At 35.5% G+C, this 21,749-nt stretch overlaps 1 protein-coding gene across 2 annotated transcripts in view; it reads right to left on the reverse strand.

Annotated features, from left to right (window-relative positions):
• The window catches only part of DYM (dymeclin), a 358,107-nt gene that overhangs the window by 261,901 nt on the left and 74,457 nt on the right, over positions 1 to 21,749 (reverse strand). The window lies entirely within an intron of this gene.

Consider the following 21,749-nt stretch of genomic DNA (forward strand, 5'->3'; position numbering starts at 1 on the left):
CTGATTTCCAAAACTGAATGAAAGATAAACCTGATGTTTTATGCTTATGATATGATTCACTAATGATGATTTGGATGCTCAGATAAGATTTTACATTAGGTAATCATTCATTTGTATTGTCCAGGCTTGTCTAGAATCCATACTCTATGTCAACTGACTAGGCTTTTCAGTTGAGTCAAAGTTTAAAGCCAAATCCTGAATTAACAAATACCCTTCTAGTAAGACAGAGCCTATCTAGGGGACGGGGTCACAGATAACAAACTACAACACATCTGCAAAGGTATTCAATAACTAAATGAAAAATAAAGTATCAACTATAGTGCTTTACAACTCCACATCTTGTAGAAACAACAAAGACTCAGAAATACATGATTTTATTTTGTTTAAACTATAAAATATAACTATTAATAAATACTAGGCCTAAAATCCCTAAGGAAAAAAAGCATGTATTTAGAAATAAACAAAATCACAAGTGAAAAAATAGGAAAAGTGTTAACCCTTTGATCATCCTCTCTGATCAAGGAATTCTGAAAATTTAACAGTGAAGAGTAAAGGGTTTGATGTTGGGAGATAGTAAGTTCATAGTACACAGAATATTGACCACACCAGACTAAAGGTGCATTCCCCAAGACTTCTAATTGGAACCATGGCCCTTACCTGCATTATTTCATATGCCCAAACATATAAATTCTATCAAATTGTTTATCACACCACCCTTTACCTCACATATCATTTAATAAATATTTATGAAGAATTTACTCTTACTATACTTAGTGTTATGGTTTGGATAGGAGGTGTCCCCCAAAAGCTTATTGTGAGACAAAGCAGGAATGTTCGGGGGTGAAATGGTTGAACTATGAGAGTTGTAACCTACTCTGTGGATTAATCCACTGATCTAGATTAACTGGGTGGTACCTAGGCATGTGGGGTGTGGCTAGAGGAGGGAGGTCACTAGAGGTGTGCCTAGGAGTTTACAGCTGGTCTTTGGTGAGTGGAATCCCTCTCTGCTTCCTGCTTGCCACGTCCTGAGCTGCTCTCCTCTGTCGTGCACTTTTGCCATGGTGTTCTGCCCCATCCTGGGCCCAGAGCTGTGGAGTCAGCTGACCATGAACTCAACCTCTGAATCCATGAGCCAAAATAAACTTCTCCTCCTTCACATCATTCTTGTTAGGTCTTTTGGTCACAGTGGCACAAAGTTAACTAAAACATCTAACTAGGCATTATATTACATATTGGAGACAAATCCATCAACAAACAGACAAGGCTTCTACCTTTATGGAGTTTGCAATTTAGTGGAGAAGACAGAAATCAAATACTTAGTCCAAAAAGGGACACTTATGGAGGGGGGGGGGAGGGCGAGGGGGAGAGGGAGAGGGAGAGGGAGAGGGAGGGATGATTATAGGGAAATTATTTTTAACTTTGAAATTAGAAGAAAGTTTCTCTAAAAAAAGTGATATTAAATTAAACCTGAACTACAAGGGGGAAGTTCTTTGCATTGAAGTCTTTCTTACTAGAACACATGAGGTTCTAGCTCAAGACTCTTTCATTTTTGGTATTGTTTGTATTCTTAATTCTAGTACCTAATAGGCATTCAACAGATAAAGAGAGAGAAGGCTCTTTATTGCTCTGATTTTGACTAAAACTTACTTGATAGTTTCCTAAACAGATTCATCAGCATAATGTAACAATCATGCGTAACTTAGAAAAATAAACAGGAATTAGTATGGAGGTATTGTAATACATATGATAAGCACAAAAGAATACTCATGTGACAAAAACGTATAGGGAATTTCTCAAAAGAAGAATGCAGGATGTTGCTGACTGGATTAGAACTTTGAACCATGAACTCTGCCTGACCAACATCATCCACCTCCCCTTCTTTGGCAAAAATAGCCCTCTTTGCCTTTCAGGCCTCTCCTCACACCATTCAAGGTGCAGATGCTTGACCCTACCTCCTGGTTACAAGAGGTGATCAAAGACTGGCCAATAAAAATGTTCTTACTAAAATGTTTCCCAGGACTTTTGGAATTATCAGGGAAAAGGCACTCTCTCCTCCTGACTTTGCAAGTATAAAAACCATCATATCTAGAGCTTCTGGTGGCTTTCTTTGCCAATGCAGAAGAAGCTCCTGCCTGAGAAATGGTCCAGTTGAGGGTGTGAGCATAGCAGAGGCAAGAGATTAAAAGGAAAAGGGGAAAAAAGCAAGAGGAGAAGGTAAGGGGTCCTGCTGATTAGTTAACAGAAAAATCAGGCACATAAAAAACAATTATAATGATAATGAAATCCAGCAAATGTCCATGAAAGTGGTTTTTGTTTTGGTTTTGATTTTGGTTGGTTGGTTCTTTGGTGGTACTGGGGATTGAACCCAGGGGTGTTCTGACCTATACCCCAGGCCCTTTTACTTTGAGATGGGGCTTCACTAAGTTGATGAGGCTGCATTTAAACTTGTGATCCTCCTGCCTCAGCCTCCCAAGTAGCTGGGATTACAGGTGTGTACCACCATACCCAACAAATATGTCCTATCTTAGGAACACAAAGATAACGACAATCAGTATTGCAGGAGCAGAGCTTGTCTAGTACGTGTGAGGCACTGGATTTGATCCTCAGAACCACGTACAAAAATAAATAAATAAAATAAAGTTTAAAAAAAAATAACTGGAGGATCTTCATGTAAGATCTGAAACTCTAAAACTACTAGAGGAAAACCTAGGGAAACATTTCAAGATATTGGCACAGGCAACAATTTTCTGGCTAGGACTACAAAAGCAAAGAAAACAAAAGTAAGAACTGACAAACATGACTATATCGAGTTGAAAAGCTTCACATAGCAAAGAGTGAAGAGACAACTCTACAGAAATGGGAGAAAAATCTTTGGCAGCTATTCATCTGACAGACGATAATATCCAGACAGCACAAAGAACTCAAAAAACTTAACAAGAAAACAAGTAATCCAATCAAAAAATGGGCAAATAATCTGAACAGATAATTCTTAAAGGAAATATAAGCCAGGCTCAGTGGTGCATGCCTGTAAACCCAGTGACTCGAGAGGCTGAGATAGAAGGATTCCAAGTTCGAGGCCAGCCTCTGCAACTTAATGAAACCCTCAGCAACATAGGGAGGCCCTGTCTCAAAATAAAAACTAAAAAAAATGAAGTGGGTTGTAGATCATTTTTAAAGCACACCTGGGTAAATTCCCAGTACCAAAAAGAAAAGAGGGGTCAGGAAGAAAGAAAAGAAGGAAAGGGAGGAGGAAGAGGAGGAAGACAATGATGATGATGACAACAACTGGCCAATAAATACATGAAAAATGCTCAATTTGTTTAGCCATCAGGGGAATGCAAATCAAAACTGCAATAAGAGTCTATCTTACCCTAGTCAGAATGGCCATTATAAAAAATACACAAATAACAAATGCTGGAACCCTTATATACTGTTGGCATGTAAGTGAATTATCCAGCCATTATGAAAAACAGTATGGAGGTTCCTCTAAATATTAAAACAGAACTACAATATGATCCAGCCATCCCACTCCTGAGTATCTATCCCAAGGTATGCTGCATACCTGCATATCCTGCAGTACTATTCACAATAGACAAGATATAAAATCAGCTTAGCTGCCTGACAATAGATGAATGGATATAGAATATATGGCATATATATCATTCAGCCATAAAGAACAAAATCCTGTTGATTGCAAGACAATGGATAAAAACAGAGGGCATCCAGTTGAGCAAAATAAGTCATACACAGAAAGACAACTATTGAATATTTTCTCTCATGTGTGGAAACTGAAAAAAAAAGAAAGAAAAAAAGAAGATGAAATGAATGTAGGAAGGAATATTAGAGACTGGAAAGGGGCCCAGTGGGGAGGGCAACAAGAGAGGAGGTGGGAAAAGGGTAGAAGAATGGTGGATAAGCATGATCAATGCACAATATATGGATGTGTGAAAATATCATAGTAAATTCAATTAATATGCCCAATAACTATTTTATAATAATTATTATAAAAATAAAAGTATATGGATGAAACACAAGAGTGGCTGTTTATGAGAAAGAAAAGGAGTAGAGTACAAAATAAAGGGAAATGAGTGAATGAATATTAAACACAGGGAAAGAGAGGCTTCACACAAGCCAATGACATAGTGCTGAAGAATGTAATTAACTCACCCTATGCCTGACAGGTCCAAAACCAGGAACTGTGGGATGAAGAGAAGTGTAAGAGGTGAAAGAACATATCAAAGTGGGAAAATGCTTAAACTAATGCAGGATACAGAAGGAGAGTGTGCAATAAATCATCTGGTTGGGGCATTATGACGATTTTGAATATGAAAATGGAAAAGAGCAATCAGACATGAATGACATTTAAGAAAATAAAACTAGTACTACTCTGTGACAGAATGGATGCTTAAAGTGGGAGAGAAACCAAGACCTATCAAGAGAGACCAAGATGTCTAGATTTAGAACTCACATGGTAATATCATCAACCTAAATTGTAGAAAACAGAAAATCATTATGTATATAGTCAATGCTCATTATTCATAGATTCCAATATATTTATGATTTTACTTATTCACTAAAATTGGCTTGTAATTCCAAAATCAGTATTGCAGCAGTTTTGCAAACTTAACTATTTACATGATTTTCACACATCAAAGAAATCCGAGACAGAAGTTCATGACAAAAAAAATTCATTTGCTAAAACCTGCAAGTGAATTTACAGATGAAAGTGTATACATTATGATAAAGATGACAAAATAAAAACAAGATCAATATTTTTCTTGGGTCACTGGGGAACATGAGATAATAACTACAATAGCAAAACTCTACGTAAAATTGCTCAGAAACATGATGCCTCAAATTTTCTTTAAAACAATTCAAGAGGTGGAGAAAGGGTGGCTGTGAAAATAAGAGTAACCCTAAGTTGATAATTATTAAGGCTGAGTGACAAACATATGGAGTTTCAGTATTCTCTCTGTATTTGTGTGCTTATAATTTTCCACAAGTCTAAAAATATAAAATAAGCTGACCAATTATTAAGTGTTTATAGACCATGAGTTTGGTATAGATAGGGTCTTCTCTTCCAGTAAGAATCTACCATGATTCCCCGAAGTCAACAAAAGTTAACTGGAATGAATGAACAACTGAAAATTCTATACTTAACAAATCTAATCTGCTGAATGAAGTTTCTATTGAGAAGCTGCATATGTTTCATCCCCATGGTATTAGTTTTATATATATATTGTTGCCATTAAACAAATCTTCACAAATAGCCACTTTAAACAGCACAAATTAGTTGCACCGTTTTAGAGGTCAGAAGTCTGGCACTGGTCTCACAGGTGTTGGAAGTTCTAAGGAAGAATCTGTTTCCTGCTCATTTGGGTTGTTGGCAAGATTCAGTCCTAGTTAATTGTAGGACCTAGGTTCTCATTTTCTTTTCTTTTTTTAATTTTTAAAAATTTGTTGATAGACCTTTATTTATTTATATGTGGTGCTAAAAATAGAACCCAGGGCCTCACACATGCCAGGCAAGTGCGCTACCGCTGAGCCCCAGCCCCAGCCCCTAGGTTCTCATTTTCTTGCCGGCTATACACTGAGGGTGCTTCCCAGATTCTAGAGGTCATAATATTTGATTATGGATCTCTTCTTCCATCTTAAAGCTACCAACAGTTTTGAATAATACATGTCTCATTTCTGTCCTACTTTTCTGGCTTCCTCGACTACCTTAAAGGACTCATGTGCTGAGACTGGCCCCCTGGGATAATGGAGGGCATTATTAGAAAGTCTTTAGCTTTGATCACACCTTTGCAATCACTTTAGACAGGTATTATGTTACTCACAGTTTCCAAGGATAAGTGTAGGGACATCTTTGGGATTAAGTAGAAGATATTACTTTGCCTTCCACTAGCATTAGTATAAAACAGGTTTAAATGCTAATTTTAATAAGAACCAAAAATCTGCCTATCACTCAGCATGAAAATAGTACTCATTATACTAATCTACCAGATTAGATGGGGAAGTAAGGGTAATAAAAATATAATGTTCAAACAAATAGATTAAAACAGGCTCCAATATACTGGCTTGATAGAAGAAATAATTTAAAACACAATGCTTCAAACAATAACAAAGGTATAAGTATTAGAAATCGCTAGAATAGAATCTTCCCCCTCCCAAAAGATGTCAATTTCCATTGCATTTACAGGTGTAGAACAGAGAAAATTTAAATGAGAACAGTAGAAAACATCTAAATAAGATGACCCACCATCTAGTAGTAGCTTCACATCTCTGTGTGTGTGTGTGTGTGTGTGTGTGTGTGTGTGTGTGTGTGTGTTGCTGGGGATTGAACGCAGGGCCTTGTCAATGGGAGGCAAGTACTCTACCAATTGAGCTATATCCCTAGCCCCTGTAGCTGTACATCATATGGGGGGCAGGGAGTGGGGGCAAAGACCCTACTAGCTAACTCCGTCAGACTCCAGGATTTCTGGCTAGCCATGCTAACTCACCTCTACCACATGCCCTCCATCCTTGCTCATTCTGCTTCAGCTTGACAGACAGCCAGGTGTCTGGACATGCTAAGCATGCATCCACCTCAGGGCTTTGCATCTGCAGTCCCCTCTGCTAAGAACGCTTTCCTTCAGACAGCAGCAGAACTTTCTCTAACTTCATTTTAGTTTCTGTTTAAATGTTTTCTTCACAAGAAGCCCTCCTTTACAATCTTGGCTATTATATTACCACCTATTTTTTTCACTGACTTTATTATATTCTGACATCATATTATGTATTAATTTATTATCTTTCTCACAACTCTAGTTTGTCATATTCAGTATTATATCTCTAGCACCCAAAAGAGGAGTGATGAGTACATACTCATTATTTGCCAAATAGTCTTTCCTACTATGCTCACAGGTACAAGGAAATACCTGTCCTAGTTTCCAAACACTTTCATGATTTAGCACTATACATAAAATTCACTAGACTCCTGGAGCCACATAACTAGTGGCAACAGCAAAAATAATTACTCAAAACTATATCAAGACTTAGGCAAAACTGCCCATGCCCTCATTTAATTCATTTTCTATCATAAATGGTACATTTTTTTTTAAAAACTCAGCTACAAAATAAGGAACCCAGATTTGTGTTCTGCCCATCTAGGGAAAAAAATGATATAAACAGAAAAATCTCTCAAATAGCCATTAACGAAATATAGTTTAAAGACACACATGGATAAGATGCAACTACCTATCAATTGCTGCTTCCTAGTTACCACAGCCCCTCATATCTCCCAAGTTTGTGTGACAGCTCCAGCTTCTGAATCTACCCCGAAATTGCTGAGCTGAATCAGATTCATCATTCACAACTGAGGACTAGTTTCTTCACCTCCTCCAGAAAATTCTCAACTCACAAAGCAGGTTAATGATGTTTCTATAAAATAGTCTCAATACCACTATTAGAATACTTTTTTATATTCTGTAGTTCTACATCACACCAGACCAAAAAAAATGCTGATTAAAAATTCAACTGATATTAGAAAATATTATAAAATAGCTATATTTTATTTTAGTATTAACTTATAGAACCACATAATATTTAAAGAGAATACAAGAATTGGGGCTACTCCCATTTCCAACAATAATGGACAAGAAATTCAGAAGAATCTTCTAATGAAGTCAATAAAAATCCTTGGGGGGAGTAGAGGTAGGAAAGGGCACTTCCTGAAAGCATCAATGAGCTAACAAAATATTAAAAGACTATAATGCCAAAATGTAAGGCACTAGGAAAACTCCAGAGTTCAGCCTGACATCTGGAATTGTTTTGGCCCAGGCATGTTTACTGATTTCTAAGAGGTAGCTGGGAATCAGAGGTGCTTTGACGTGGCTGAGCTGGAGTCAAAGGATGCAGGCCCTGGTGATCCATCCCAAACAAAGAACTGGGATCCTCAAAAATATCCTTACCTGAGAGTAAAGGAGAGAAGAAGTAAATCAACTCTCCCTGGACTAGAACCCAGCTTTAAGTTGTCTGGTTGGCCAGAAAACTTCAACCCTGGAAATAAATCCAAAGCACTCAGCAGAAACAAGAGACAAAGCTCTCTCGAGAAAGATAAAATTATCCTAACCATCAAATCATTTCTACAACATTACAAAGACTAAGAAGTTATAAAAATTAGGCAGCTAAATAGAAAGAAATGCATAAAGAACTACCATACACCCATAAAACAATCAATCAAAATCCTCTCAAATAATTATTAAGCACAACTACACTTACTATATTTGTGGGATAAAAGGCAAATTTTTTAAATCAAAATTTTCTTGAATACCCCAAAATTATACTATTTAAATAATAAAACGAATCCAAAAAAATAAGTTCCAGAAAAAAATTAAGAACTTAAAAAAAAGCTAAATTTAAATTTTAATTCATTTTTTAAAAATAAAAGGAAGAAAAAAGATAAGTACAGATTATATCCAAATGAAGACAGATTTAGGGACATGGACAGTAAATCACAAGAATTACCATAATAAAATATAGAAAGTAAGATACTGTTGATGGGCATCTGGGTTGTTTCCAATTTAGAGCTATTATAAATAAAACTATAAATTTTGCATACAAGTCATTTGCAACAATATAATTTCATTTTTCTTGGGCAATACCTGAAAGAAAAGTCTAGAGATAGATAAGTACTTGACTTTATAAGAAATTATCAATGAAAACTATAGAACATCAAAAGAAACTGAAGAAGACCCTAGAAGATAGAAAGACTTCTAAGTTTTTGGATAGGTAGAATTAATGTTGTCAAAATGGCCATACTACCAAAAATACTATACAGATTCAATGCAATTCCCATTAAAATTCCAATGCTGTTCTTCATAGAAATAGAAAAAGCAGTCATAAAATTCATTTGGAAAACTAAGAGGCCCACAATAACCAAAGCAATCCTTATAAGAAAAGTGAAGCAGGAGGCATCACAAAGCCAGATGTTAAATTATACTACACAGCTACAAGAACAAAAGCAGCCTGGTACTGGAACCAAAACAGGCATGAAGACCTGGAACAGAAGACAAAGAGACAAACCCACATAAATATAGTTGTCTCACACTAGACAAAGATGCAAAAAACATGCACTGGAGAAAAGATAACCTCTTTGACAAGTAGTAATGGGAAAACTGGAAATCCATATGTAGTAGAATGAAATTTAACTGCTATATCTGACCCTGCACAAAACTCAACTCAAAATAGGTCAAAGACTTAGGCATTAGACCATAAACCCTGCACCTGCTAGAAGAAAATGCAAGCCCAACCCTTCAACATATCAGCCCAGAAACTGACTTCCTTAACAAGATTCCTAAAGCACAAGAAGTGAAATCAAAAATCAATAAATGAGATGGCATCAAATTTAAAAGCTTCTTCACAGCAAAGGAAATAAGAGTGTAAAGAGTCTACAGAATGGGAGAAAATCTTTGCCACCACCTCCTCAGATAGGATGTTCACATCCAGAATATACAAAGAACTTGAGAAACTTAACACCAAAATAATAAATACCCCAATCAGCAAATGGGCAAAGGAACTAAACAGATGCTTTTCAAAAGAAGAAATACAAATGGTCAAGGAATATATGAAAAAAATGTTCAACATCTCTAACCATTAGAGAAATACAAATTCAAACTATACTGAGATTTCATCTGACTTCAGCCAGAATGGCAATTATCAAAGGCTAGGGATGTAGCTCAGTTGGTCGAGTGCTTGCCTCACATGCAAAGGCCCTGGGTTCAATCCCCAGCACCACAGAAAAAGAATACAAGTAACAATAAATGTTGGCAAGGATGTGGGGAAAAGCATATACTCGTACATTGTTGGAAGGACTGCAAATTGGTGGAGCCATTCTGGAAAGCAATATGGAGATTACTAAAAATAAATAAATAAATAAATAAATAAGAATGGAATCACCATCTGACCTAGTTATGCCACTCCTTAGTATATATCCAAAGAATTTTAAATCAGCATACTATTGTATCAAAATGGATTCTGCTGTCACATAAACTAAAAAGAACCAATAAATAAAATAAAATACTACAGGGATATACCTACATCAATGTTTATAGCAACATAATTCACAATAACTAAGCTATGGAGCCAACCTAGGTGCAGTTCAACAGATGAATGGAAAAAGAAAATGTGGTATATACACACAATGCAGTATTACTCAGCCATAAAGAAGAATGACTTTATGGCATTTGCAATTGCTGGTAAATTAGATGGATCTGGAGACTACCATGCCAAGTGAAATAAACCAATCCTCAAAAACCAAAGGTCGATTGTTTTCTCTGATATGTGGATGCTAACTCACAATGGAGAGAGGAGTGGCAAGGGTAGACTAAAAAAAAAAAATACAAGTTCAATGGAGTAGACAAAAAGGGAATGAAGGGATGGGATGGGGGATGGGGAAAAGAAAGACAGTGGAATGAATCTGACATGACTTGCCTATGTACATATATGAATATACCACAGTAAATCTTACCATCCTATAAATACACAAGAAATTAATTTAAAAATTAACTATGGATAAATTGCACAAAGATCAGTTAAGGGAAGGGAACAGGGTGGGGGTATAAAGGGGAAGGAGAGGTACTAGGGATTCAATTAGCACAAGATATACTCCAGAATTTTATAATTGTGTCAAAATGAATTCTACTGTCATACATAATTAAAAAGAACCAATAAACTTTTTTAAAAAGAAGAAATGAACTATTACTATAGGGCAAAAAAAAATTAAACAAATACAGATTTTTTACCTCAAAAAAACAAAAAGAAATTATCAAACCTTTTGCCAAAGTGCTTGTACCATTTTACATTCTCACAGCAATATTTTAATATAAATTTAATATTTTAGAGAGGTTTTATGCTCACAGAAAATTAATGGAAAGCACAAATTTACAAATGCATAGCCTCCCCTACTAGAACTAGAATAGAATACTTGTTACAATCAATGAACCAGCACTGACCCTACAATCACCCCAAGTTCACAATCTGCAATAGGATTCCTTCCTGGTGTTGTGTATTCAGTTTTGATAAATGTATAACACCAGGTCTCCAATGTTACAGTATCATTCAGAGTAATTTCACTGCCTTAAAAACCCCCTGTGCTTGTTCCTCCCTCCCCAACCCCTAGCTACCACTGTTCTTTGCCATGATCCTAGTTTTGCCTTTGTAGCCTTTTCAAATTGGCTTCTCCCACAGCAGATTCTGAAAGTTCTAGTTGCTTCACATTTTCACCAATTTTTAGTACTGTCAATCTTTTTAGCTACTTCTAGTAGTAGTAATGACAATAACTCATTATTTTAATTTGTATTTTCTGACATTAGATATCTTTTAATAGCCACTCACATCTTTTATGTAAAATATAAACTTTAAGTCTTTATCTTTTAATTGGGTTTATTTTCCCAAAATGTTAACAATATTTTAAGTTATAATATACCTTGATATACTCAGGAATAAAGTTTTTTGTCAAAAGAAAAACTTAATAGTCTATCATGGATACAATTTATAGACATTTTTCCATCTGTGACATGTCTGTTCATTTTCTTATGAATGTTGTCCTCCACCCTTTCTTTTTCATTCTTTTTGGTGGTGGGAGGAGGGGGTTGAACCCAGAGGCCCTTTACTACTGAGCTACGACTCCAGTCCTTTTTTATTTTTTAATCTATTTTTTTAATCTATTTTTAAATTTTTTTTTATTTTGTGACAGGCTGGCCTCAAACTTTAGATTTTCCTGCCTCAGCCTCCTGAGTCACTGGAATCATAGGCATATGTCACTGTGCCTGGCTATCCCATAACTTTTGATTTATTGGAACAGTTGCTTCATGATGTGTTAAACAAAGGTAGCAGTCTATGTTTATGGTAGCAGAGGTGCCCATAAATGCATACATATGCAGGTGCTGATATGAAAAAATAAAAACAGCAATCCTAAGACACGAAATTATAAGTAACAACTTTTATTACTTTTAATTGAAATTCTTAAAATGGTAAGGGTACAAAAATGATGGAAAAACTAATGGTCTCTATTAGGAAATTCCCAGAAAAATTATAAAAGATGGCCCAGGAATTATATCAATTATTGTTCTCTCACTTCATCATAAACAATTAAAGTAAAAGCTATATACAAATAGGGGAAAATACTCTAACATGAGCTAGCCATAGCTGCCCATCAAAGTGTGAGTTAAATTTTTTGCTACTGGCACAGTCACAGATTAACAAATTCAGTCTCATTAAAAAGTGTTTAGTATAACAATGAGGGTCTCCCTCCATTTCCATGTGATTTCCTTTTTTTTCTCCCTTTCCCTCCCGCCTCATGTCTCTGTTTAATGTTAAACTTTTCTTCCTGCTCTTCCTCCCTGTTCTGTTCTTAGTTGCTCTGTATTTGGGGTAAAAATGGGAGTTCATAACCCACTTGATTCTAATGTATGAAATATGATTTGTCAAGAGCTTTGTAATGTTGTGAACATCCAATAAATAAAAAAAAAGAAAAAAAATAAAGATATTGTGTCCAACTACAACTAAAAAATATTTAAAAAAAAAGTGTTTAGTAATTAAATGTATTTCAATACTACTTGACAGCTTTACACCTAGAAATTCTATTCCAATATAAGAAAAAGCACTCACACACACCTAATTTGTACCAACCATAAAAAATGAATACAATTTCAGCACCAAAAACTGCACTGAATATAAAGGGTAGTGACATTGCCCAAGACAGTATCTGTTGGTCTTGATTATTTCCAAAATAGCTGAGAACTATAAGCCAAAAACTAGGAGATTTCACATGTTGACCTACCACTTAATATGAATAAAAATTTAAGACATATTTATTTCTAATAAAAATGTTTATTTAATTTATATTTATTCTTAAATGAATATAAATCTTATATTTTTATCTTTCTTCTTAAAGAAGAAGATAATGAACTTTAGAAACTATTAATAATTTATTACAGGAATGCCATGATTTAAAATAGGAAAACCAGCCAGGTGTGTGGCACAGGCCTGTAATCCCAGCAACTTGGAAGACTGACACAGGAGGATCGTGAGTTCAAAGCCAGCCTCAGCAAAAGCAGGCGCTATGCAACTCAGTGAAATCCTGTCTCTAAATAAAATACAAAAAATAGGGCTGTGGATGTGACTCAATGGTCAAGTACCCCTGAGTTTAATTCCTGGTAACCCACTCAAAAATAAAATAAAATAGGAAAACCACAATAAGAAGTTGACATTTAAGCAAAGACATGAAAGAAGTAAGGGGGCAAGATTAGTCTTCCAGGTAGAGAGACCAGCACATACAAAGGCCCTGAGATAGGAACATGACTAAAATATTTAAGGAACAGCAAAGAGACCAGTAGGGCTAGAATAGAATGAATAGAATATGCAAGGAGAGATGAGGTAACAAAAGAAAAAAAAAAGGAAGAGTTTGTAGACCCTGAAAAACTGCCAATGACTGATAAAGTAAATTTGTTAAAATTGTTTTTAAATATTCAATAGGCAAAACCAAGAGTATATTATAAGCAAAAAAAGCCAAGTCAAGAGACAAACTGAGAATCAATAAATTTCAGATTCATTTCACAAAGGGCTAATCTTGCTAATATAAAAAGGGTCCTAGAAACAGATACAAGAGGCTCCAATACACAAATGAGCAAAGGATATGAGCAAAAAAAAGTTAACAATCCTCATGTCTATCAAGAGGGGAATGATTAAATGCATTCTGTGTGTCCTACAACAGGATATTATACAGTTTTTAAAGAACAATGAGAAAGGATGTGGAGAAACTGTAACACTAATACGTGGATGGTGAGAACGTAAAATGGTAAAGCCACTGTGGAAAAATCTGGCAGCTATTCAAAAAGTTAAACATAGTGCCAGAGGATCTAGCAATTCTACTCCTAGATATCCACAATTGAAAACATATGTCCACACAAAATCTTATACAAGAATTTTATAGCAGCATTATTCATAATGGCCTAATAGTAGAAACAAACCAAATGTCTAGCAACTGATGAATGTTTAAATAAAATGTGGTACAGACATACAATGAAATACTTTTCAGCAATAGGAAAGAATGAAGTCTCGGCAACAACATAGATAAACCCTGAACACATCATATCATTTTTTTAAAAAAGCCAGACACAAAAGGCCCAGTCTCATTTCATTAATATAAAATATCCAGACCAGAAGTAAGGTATGGAGATAGTCACAGGGACAACTGGGGATGGATTACTAATGGTAATAGACTTCTACCTGGGTTAATAAAAATGCTCTGGGAATTAGTGGTGAGGTTTTCAAATCTCAAAAACACTGAGTTATTTCCTTTGGAAAGGTGAATTTTGGGATATTTAAATTACATCTCAAGTTCTTATTTCTAAAACTAAAAATAAAAGCCCTCTAAACACTGGTATGCAAACACTGCCAGGACAGATTGCTAAAAGAGCAAAGTCAAAAAAGAAAAAAAATGTGGCATTTTCTACCTTTGTGTGAAAACAGGATGAAGAATCTATATTCAGAATTATATGTGTGTGTATGTGTATGTGTGTGTGTGTAAATGAGTGAAATTTTTCAAGAAAGATACATAAAAAACTAAGAACTGTAGTTAACTACAAAAGCAAAGGGAAGGGAGACAAGGATGAGAGGGAGCACACTTTTGTGAGATGAGTTTTGAATCGCACAAATGTATTAACTAAATTAAATTACTCAAGAGCTGGAAAAAAACTGCCACAAAATCTTAAAAACTGAACTTTCACCTATTAAAATTCGATGACATATTGAAATAAGAGCAAATAAAAAACTTAATCATCCAAATCACATTGTGGTACGCGATAGGAGTCATTGACTTAAAATTTTAAAAGTTGGAATCTATTTCTCAGTTCTCAACTCTGTTAATTTTGACAAATAACTTCTCTAGATCTTGTTTTTCTTATTTGCAAACAGGTATACTGAGCAAGATGATCTCTAATATCATTTCCTACTATAATTTACTTTAATGGTTAAAAAAAAGAATTCAAGGTAACATTAGATTCCTGTGAAAACAAAATTTAAAATATTAATTGGGCTATCTTAAGCGCCAAAAAATCAGAGAAATGAGCCAGAGGGCCAATACTTGAAAGAAACCAAAATTCTACCATGCTGAGTTGTGGTGGCTTTCAAAAGATGAAAAATATATTAAGCCAACAGATCTTTCTTGTTTTAATGTCCTTGTATAATCTTCAGAAGATTTTCATTACATAATCACCAAAACAAAGTCAACTTTAGAAAGCCAAAATGTTGCTTTGGCTGCCATATCATCCCAAGAACTTTCCACCATCTGGTCTGGAAATGTCCTAGAACAAACTACTGTTGGAGCAAGTTATTAATTTTGTGTGAAGAAAAAAAGACAGGCGCCATGACCTTGTACTGCTCGGCTCAGGCAGAGTGGAACACTTGGATAAAGCCAAAGCCTTCATGAAATGGGTGTTAGTGTTGGCTAAGGGCAAAATCAATGAGCACAGAGGGGAAAAAAACATGCTTTTTTGACTTACTATTGGATAAGAAACCTCAAGGTACTGTAAATGGAACATAAGTTTAAAACAAGTGACAAGTTCAAAGGATTAGCAAAATTTAAAAATATTAATGCCATACCAAGAAGGAAACCTAAAAGACAAATATAAAGAGAAACTAAAAGGTAGTATCATATATTAGATACTATTAATAGTGATGGCTACTTTTAAGTTAATGAATTAAAGACATGGTAATAATTCTCATTTATAAATCTTTTTTTCTGGTGCCAAGGATTGAATCCAGGGTCTGTGCATGCTAGGCATGCACTCTACCACTAAGCTACAACTCCCAGCCTCTATAAAAATCTAAACAATAAAACAAAAAGTGCATGGAGGTCAAGAGTCAAGAAATCTGGATCTAGTTTTAGAACTGACACTCATTACCTTTATCAACCACCTTATCTGTCAACTCATATGTAAAAACTAAAGGGGTAGGTCACAGGAACTCAAGTTTCATGGTTGCAGTTTCTCAAAGAACTGATACTCCAGAGCCACAAATCTTGAAACAAAGTTCAACAGAGTTTCTAAAAAAACCTTAAAAAACAAAAATTTAGATTGACAAGTTGAAAAAAATGGAAACATAACAATAATGCAAACATACTAAAAATCATAATAATTACAGAATGTATGGTATGCATGTGAGTGTCCCGAGTGTAATTATGCCAACTCAAAATGTTTTATTCATAGGGATGAGGTTATGGCTCAGTGGTAAAGCACTTCCCTAGGATGGGTGAGGCCTTGTGTTCAATCCTCACCACCACATAAAAATAAATACATAAAATGAAGGTTAAATTCTTTTAAAAAAATATTTTGTTCATGAAACAAGAATAGACAGAGAAAAAAAGCTCCTGAGGGGAGAAAATTATTGCTAAAACTTCATCAAAAGTTAGAAATAGCTTTTAAATTGACATGTGTTACATAATAAGGTTTCAGTTTATGACAGACCACATACACAGGGTGGTCCTATAAGATTATAATGGAACTGATAAATTCCTATCACCTACTGACTTTGCAGCTGTCATCACACAGCTCAGAGTTATGTGTTTCTGGTACTGATGCTTCAATAACCAACTATGCTTCCAGCCTCATAAAAAGAATAGCACAGGGCTGGGGTTGTGGTTCAGCGGTAGAGTGCTTACCTAGCATGTGTGAGGCACTGGATTCGATCCACAGCACCACATAAAAACATAAATAAACAAAATAAAGGTGTTGTGTCCATCCACAACTAAAAAAGAAATTCTTTAAAAAAATAGCACATAGAACTGCATACCACACATAATATTTGATAATTAATGATTGTTACTGGTTTATGAATTGACTACACTATATTTTTTATTGTTATTAAAGAATGTAATCCTTCTAAAGTTTACTGTAAAACAGCATGCCATGTGACCAGCAGCAGCAGTCTCCTATGTTTTTCTGAGAAAATGCATACAAAAAAACCTAATAAGTTCCATTTTTAACTTAAACTGAAAATAATTTTTGACTAGTTTCTTTTTATTTTTAATTGACACATAACTGTATTCACATATTCATGAAATATGGTGTGACATTTAGATACACACATACAATTGCAATAATTAAATCAGGGTGATTAGCATATGCATTACTCTGAATGTTTTGTTTTGGGTTTTTTTTCCATTTTTTTGTGTTGGGAACATTCAAAATCCTCTCTTGCAGCTATTCTGAAATGTTAACTTGAGTCACTCTACTGTACTACAGAGCATTAGGACTTAATCCTCTTATCTAGCGGTATTTTTGTATTCAATAACCAGCCCTTCTTTATTCCCCCCCCGTCTCCATACCCTTCCTAGCCTATAATAATCATTATTCTACCCTCTACTTCTGTTAAAAATAACAATCTAAACATATAGCAGGGAAAATAGCAAGAGAAAGTGTGAAAGGAAGCAGAAAGAGATAATCAAGTGAATAGACATCAATAAATAATCTAATGAATCAAGAAATAGTGGTATACATTTATATCAGCACTCAAAAAATGAAATGTTAGGGTAAAAACCTAACAAAATATTTACAGGAAAAAAATTTTAAAATACAAATTTTAAAAATATATGTACTATGAGAGAAACCACAAAACTCTTGATGATTGGATGTCAGATCCCTGTTGATTGCAGTAATTAAAAACCCAGAAAGTGAAAGTATAAATAAAATAAGACTACTATTATTAAACTATCACCTTGCTTAGCTGTTCCTTCTATGCTATATGAGTTGTTTTCTGAACTCATGCAACTCCATTTCCATATCTAAAATATTTAAAAACCGAACTACATGCCTATAAATGTCTTTTTCAAATGACAACCTCCAATCTGTTAACTCTGGTTTTACTGGAGGATATAGAGACTGGGGATTGAACCCAGGGCTTCACAAATGCTAAGCCTGTGTAATAAACAAAATAAAGGTATTGTGTCCATCTGGCCTATATCTCCAGCCTTAATCCCAATTTTAAAATGAGAAAACAGGCCTGATGCAATGTTGCTGCTTAGTAATAGAAGTAGAATTCAAACCTTATCTTCTGTGTTCATAGAATAATACATGGATATTTTTCTCTGCTACGAGATATAGCTCATACCTCTTTACATTAATCAATTAAGCATTTATAAACAATCTAGCACCTATCTTGTAAAATCAACACTGTGTGTACTGATAAATATTTTTCAGATTTCCATAAACCAGATAATGTTTACATATTAAAAACAATTAACTGGGGCTGGGGATGTGACTCAAGCGGTAGCGCGCTGGCCTGGCATGCGTGCGGCCCGGGTTCGAGCCTCAGCACCACATACCAACAAAGATGTTGTGTCAGCCGAGAACTAAAAAATAAATATTAAAAAATGCTCACGCGCTCTCTCTCTCTCTCTCTCTCTCTCTCCCTCCCTCCTCTCTCACTCTCTCTTTAAAAAAAAAAAAACAAACAATTAACTGGAAATCCCTTCAACCAAGACACCAGGCAGCAATTTTCTTTCTTTGCTGTTGTTGGGTTTTATTTTTGTTTGGTACCAGGGATTGAATACGAGGCCACATCTCCCTTTTTAAAAATTTTTTTTTAATTTTTTTTATTTTGAGATAAGGCCTAACTAAGTTCATTACAGCCTCACTAAGTTGCCAAGGCTGGCCTTGAACTTGCGATCCTCCTGCCTCAGCCTCCCAAGCTGCTAAGATTACAGGCAAGTGTCATCAGACACAGATCAATTTTCTAACTAAAAAGCTATTGGGGATTTTTTAATTATATAATACTATCTTGGTACATAAAAACTCCATAAGCTCTGATTCAATGTTTATAATGTCTTAAATGCCTCACTCTTGCAGAAAGCTGTATGAGATGTTTACTTCACAGCACCTAAATCAACTGCTGACTTGCTGTAGCCCATGCCCCACCCAGCCCTGGTTGAATCTGGCTTTGGAAGAGTGTTTGAGAATCACAGCACAGGAGGGAGCAAAGCATTTTCCCAACAGGCCCTTCACTGCCAACCACGGGCCTCTGATACCTTCCCTCTCTTCCAACAACTGGAGACTTCATAAAGAACCATTTATGACTCTTCAGGTTCTTCAGCCACCTACTCACTGTTAGCAGCAAACACTTTCAATATTCAAACTTTTCACAGTATAATATCTAAAGACTATGGGCTAAATGTACATTTGAATAAATGTGCATTTTACGTAATTTAATTACATTTACGAAATCCTGCAGATATAATTAATGTTATAACTAAGATTATTAATCAGTTTTAGTTTCATTCCCCCACCCCAAATTTCCAAAATGGACAGCAGAGAAATAGATCTAAAAGTTATGCTGTTTATATGTAAGAAAGAGAATCCTAAGCATAATTAAAACTTCAATCCTCTAACAGTCAACTCTTTGCTCCATCAAATAACAAAGCTTTCCCAGCCCTAAATTTCTACAAACCTGCTGTAATCAAATCAAAATAATAAAGCTCTTATTATTCTCCAAACGTATTATTCACCATGAGAGGTCCCTATCCAGCTCCTTTCTAACTCTTCAATGATTTAGCCACTAATAATCACTATCACTCCAAATGCATTTATCCACTGTTCCTCTTACGGAGCTATCATTCTGTGTATCTTTCCATCTTCAAGGTTTTTAAGAATCACTCCTTTCTATAACCTGGGCCTCGTACAATATATATCCATCATATATTTAAAATACATTTTTCAAGGATTAACTTAATTAAAAAGAAATTATTGTATTGTGAAGGGATAATCTGGGGAAACTGAAATAAAAAGCCAAAAGTCCCTTATTTCCTTAAATATTGTCAGATGTTTTGACTTCTATAAATGTCAGTAAGACACCTGTTTGTTACATAACAAAAGGTACCAAGTACAAAGGGATCTGAGCCATGACACTTGGAAGGGAATATTGCCTTAGCACAATACTGTGTTTCTGTACAAACTAAATAATGAAAAACAAGCAAACAAAATGTTTTAAGCACATTAAATAGGTTGTATCCTACTAATTTACTTATTTAATAAATATATTTTGAGGCTCTACCACATAGAACTGAATACCAGGGATATAGCAGAGAACAAAACAAACACTGGCACATGAAGACTCCTAGTTTTCATGGAGCTTTCATTAAAATTTTATTTGAAAATTGCAAACAAGAGAGAGAACAGATAATATGAAAAGTAGTGCTAAGTGTTTAGACAAAGAAAGAAGCATGACAAGAGGGTAGAGAAGGATTGGGAGCTGTTTTAGGGTAGCTGAAAGAGCAATTTCTGAGAAACAGACCCTGAGCAGAAGAAAGCTGAAAGGAGGTTAGGGAAAGAGTCATGGAAGTGTCTGAAGGGAGAGAGTCAAGGCAGAAGAAGAATGTTAAAGATGCTGGAGAGAGGATGGCTGGCACAGAAGGGGTGTGGACAAGGTGAGCAGCTGACACCAAACACTCCCCGAACTCAACAAGTACACAAAGTCACACTACACAGCCACTAAACGGCAGTAGTGACGGCAACTGATTACAAAATCTCATCTTCATCAATCCATAGCCCATGAAAAAACTAGGAAAGGTTTCCTCAGATTAAGCTATCACTGAAAAATCTACAAATCAAAGCCAGGATAAGAATTAATTGAGCCCAGTTCACAATGAGTTCACAGGTTCAGAAAGGAGACCACCACATGAATGGATCTCACAGGGAAAGGCTGCATGTCAGGCCTGGTACCAACAGAAAGGCCTACTCTGCACAGACCTCTCAGGGACCAGCACAAGAAAGGAGGAACAGGGCCTGTACTTGACGATGACATCATCACATACAGCTAACAGCATCAGCATGGCCCATACTTAGGGCAACAAAAACAGATAAAAAGACTAGGTCAGAAATCTACTTCAAGTTCTCTATTCAAAAACTTCTATTTCACAACAAAACAACATCATAAGCAGTCCCCAAAATATAAATACAGTACTGGGTCTAAATATAACCTAACTGCTGCTGGTGCTGTAGCCCCATGTAAACCCCGCCACTGAGTTGATTCTCACGGGTCTCCCTCGGCTCTTTCAGTGACACTGTACAAACCAACACTGTTCAAATTCTAAACTTGGGGCTTGACTCTGGCCTATATATTACACTCCATGTTAATGTCCTGAGGAAAACACCTCTCTCTTACTTTATTTCTTTCCAATTCCCTTGAGATCACAGAAACGGTCTAAAAATCAAAGGCATGGTTTTTCTCTTGGAATACTCATTTAAATTCTAGTGGTATCAACCCCAATACACTGAAAAAATATTAAGGGACAAGTAAGTCTACATATAACAATCTTTATTTTAATTATATAAATGCTGAGAGATATGGAGTTAAAGAAGGATTCCTCAGAGATGTGCAACTTTAATTTGACTTTAAAGATTTATACCTTATAGAATTAATATTTTAACAAGTAATCCAAAGTGTCTGAAAAGCAGTGGCTGCTAACAACTTTTTTTTTTTTTTTAAGAAAGAGGGGAGGGAGGGAGGGAGGGAGGGAGAGAGAGAGAGAGAGAGAGAGAGAATTTTTTTTTTTATATTTATTTTCAGTTCTCGGCAGACACAACATCTTTGTTGGTATGTGGTGCTGAGGATCGAACCCGGGCCGCACGCATGCCAGGCGAGCGCACTACCACTTGAGCCACATCCCCAGCCCCGGCTGCTAACAACTTAAAAGTCAATCTCCTCTTCAAATGAAC

Source organism: Spermophilus citellus (assembly GCF_964194105.1).
Source record: "Spermophilus citellus genome assembly, chromosome: 12".
Lineage (NCBI taxonomy): Eukaryota > Metazoa > Chordata > Mammalia > Rodentia > Sciuridae > Spermophilus > Spermophilus citellus.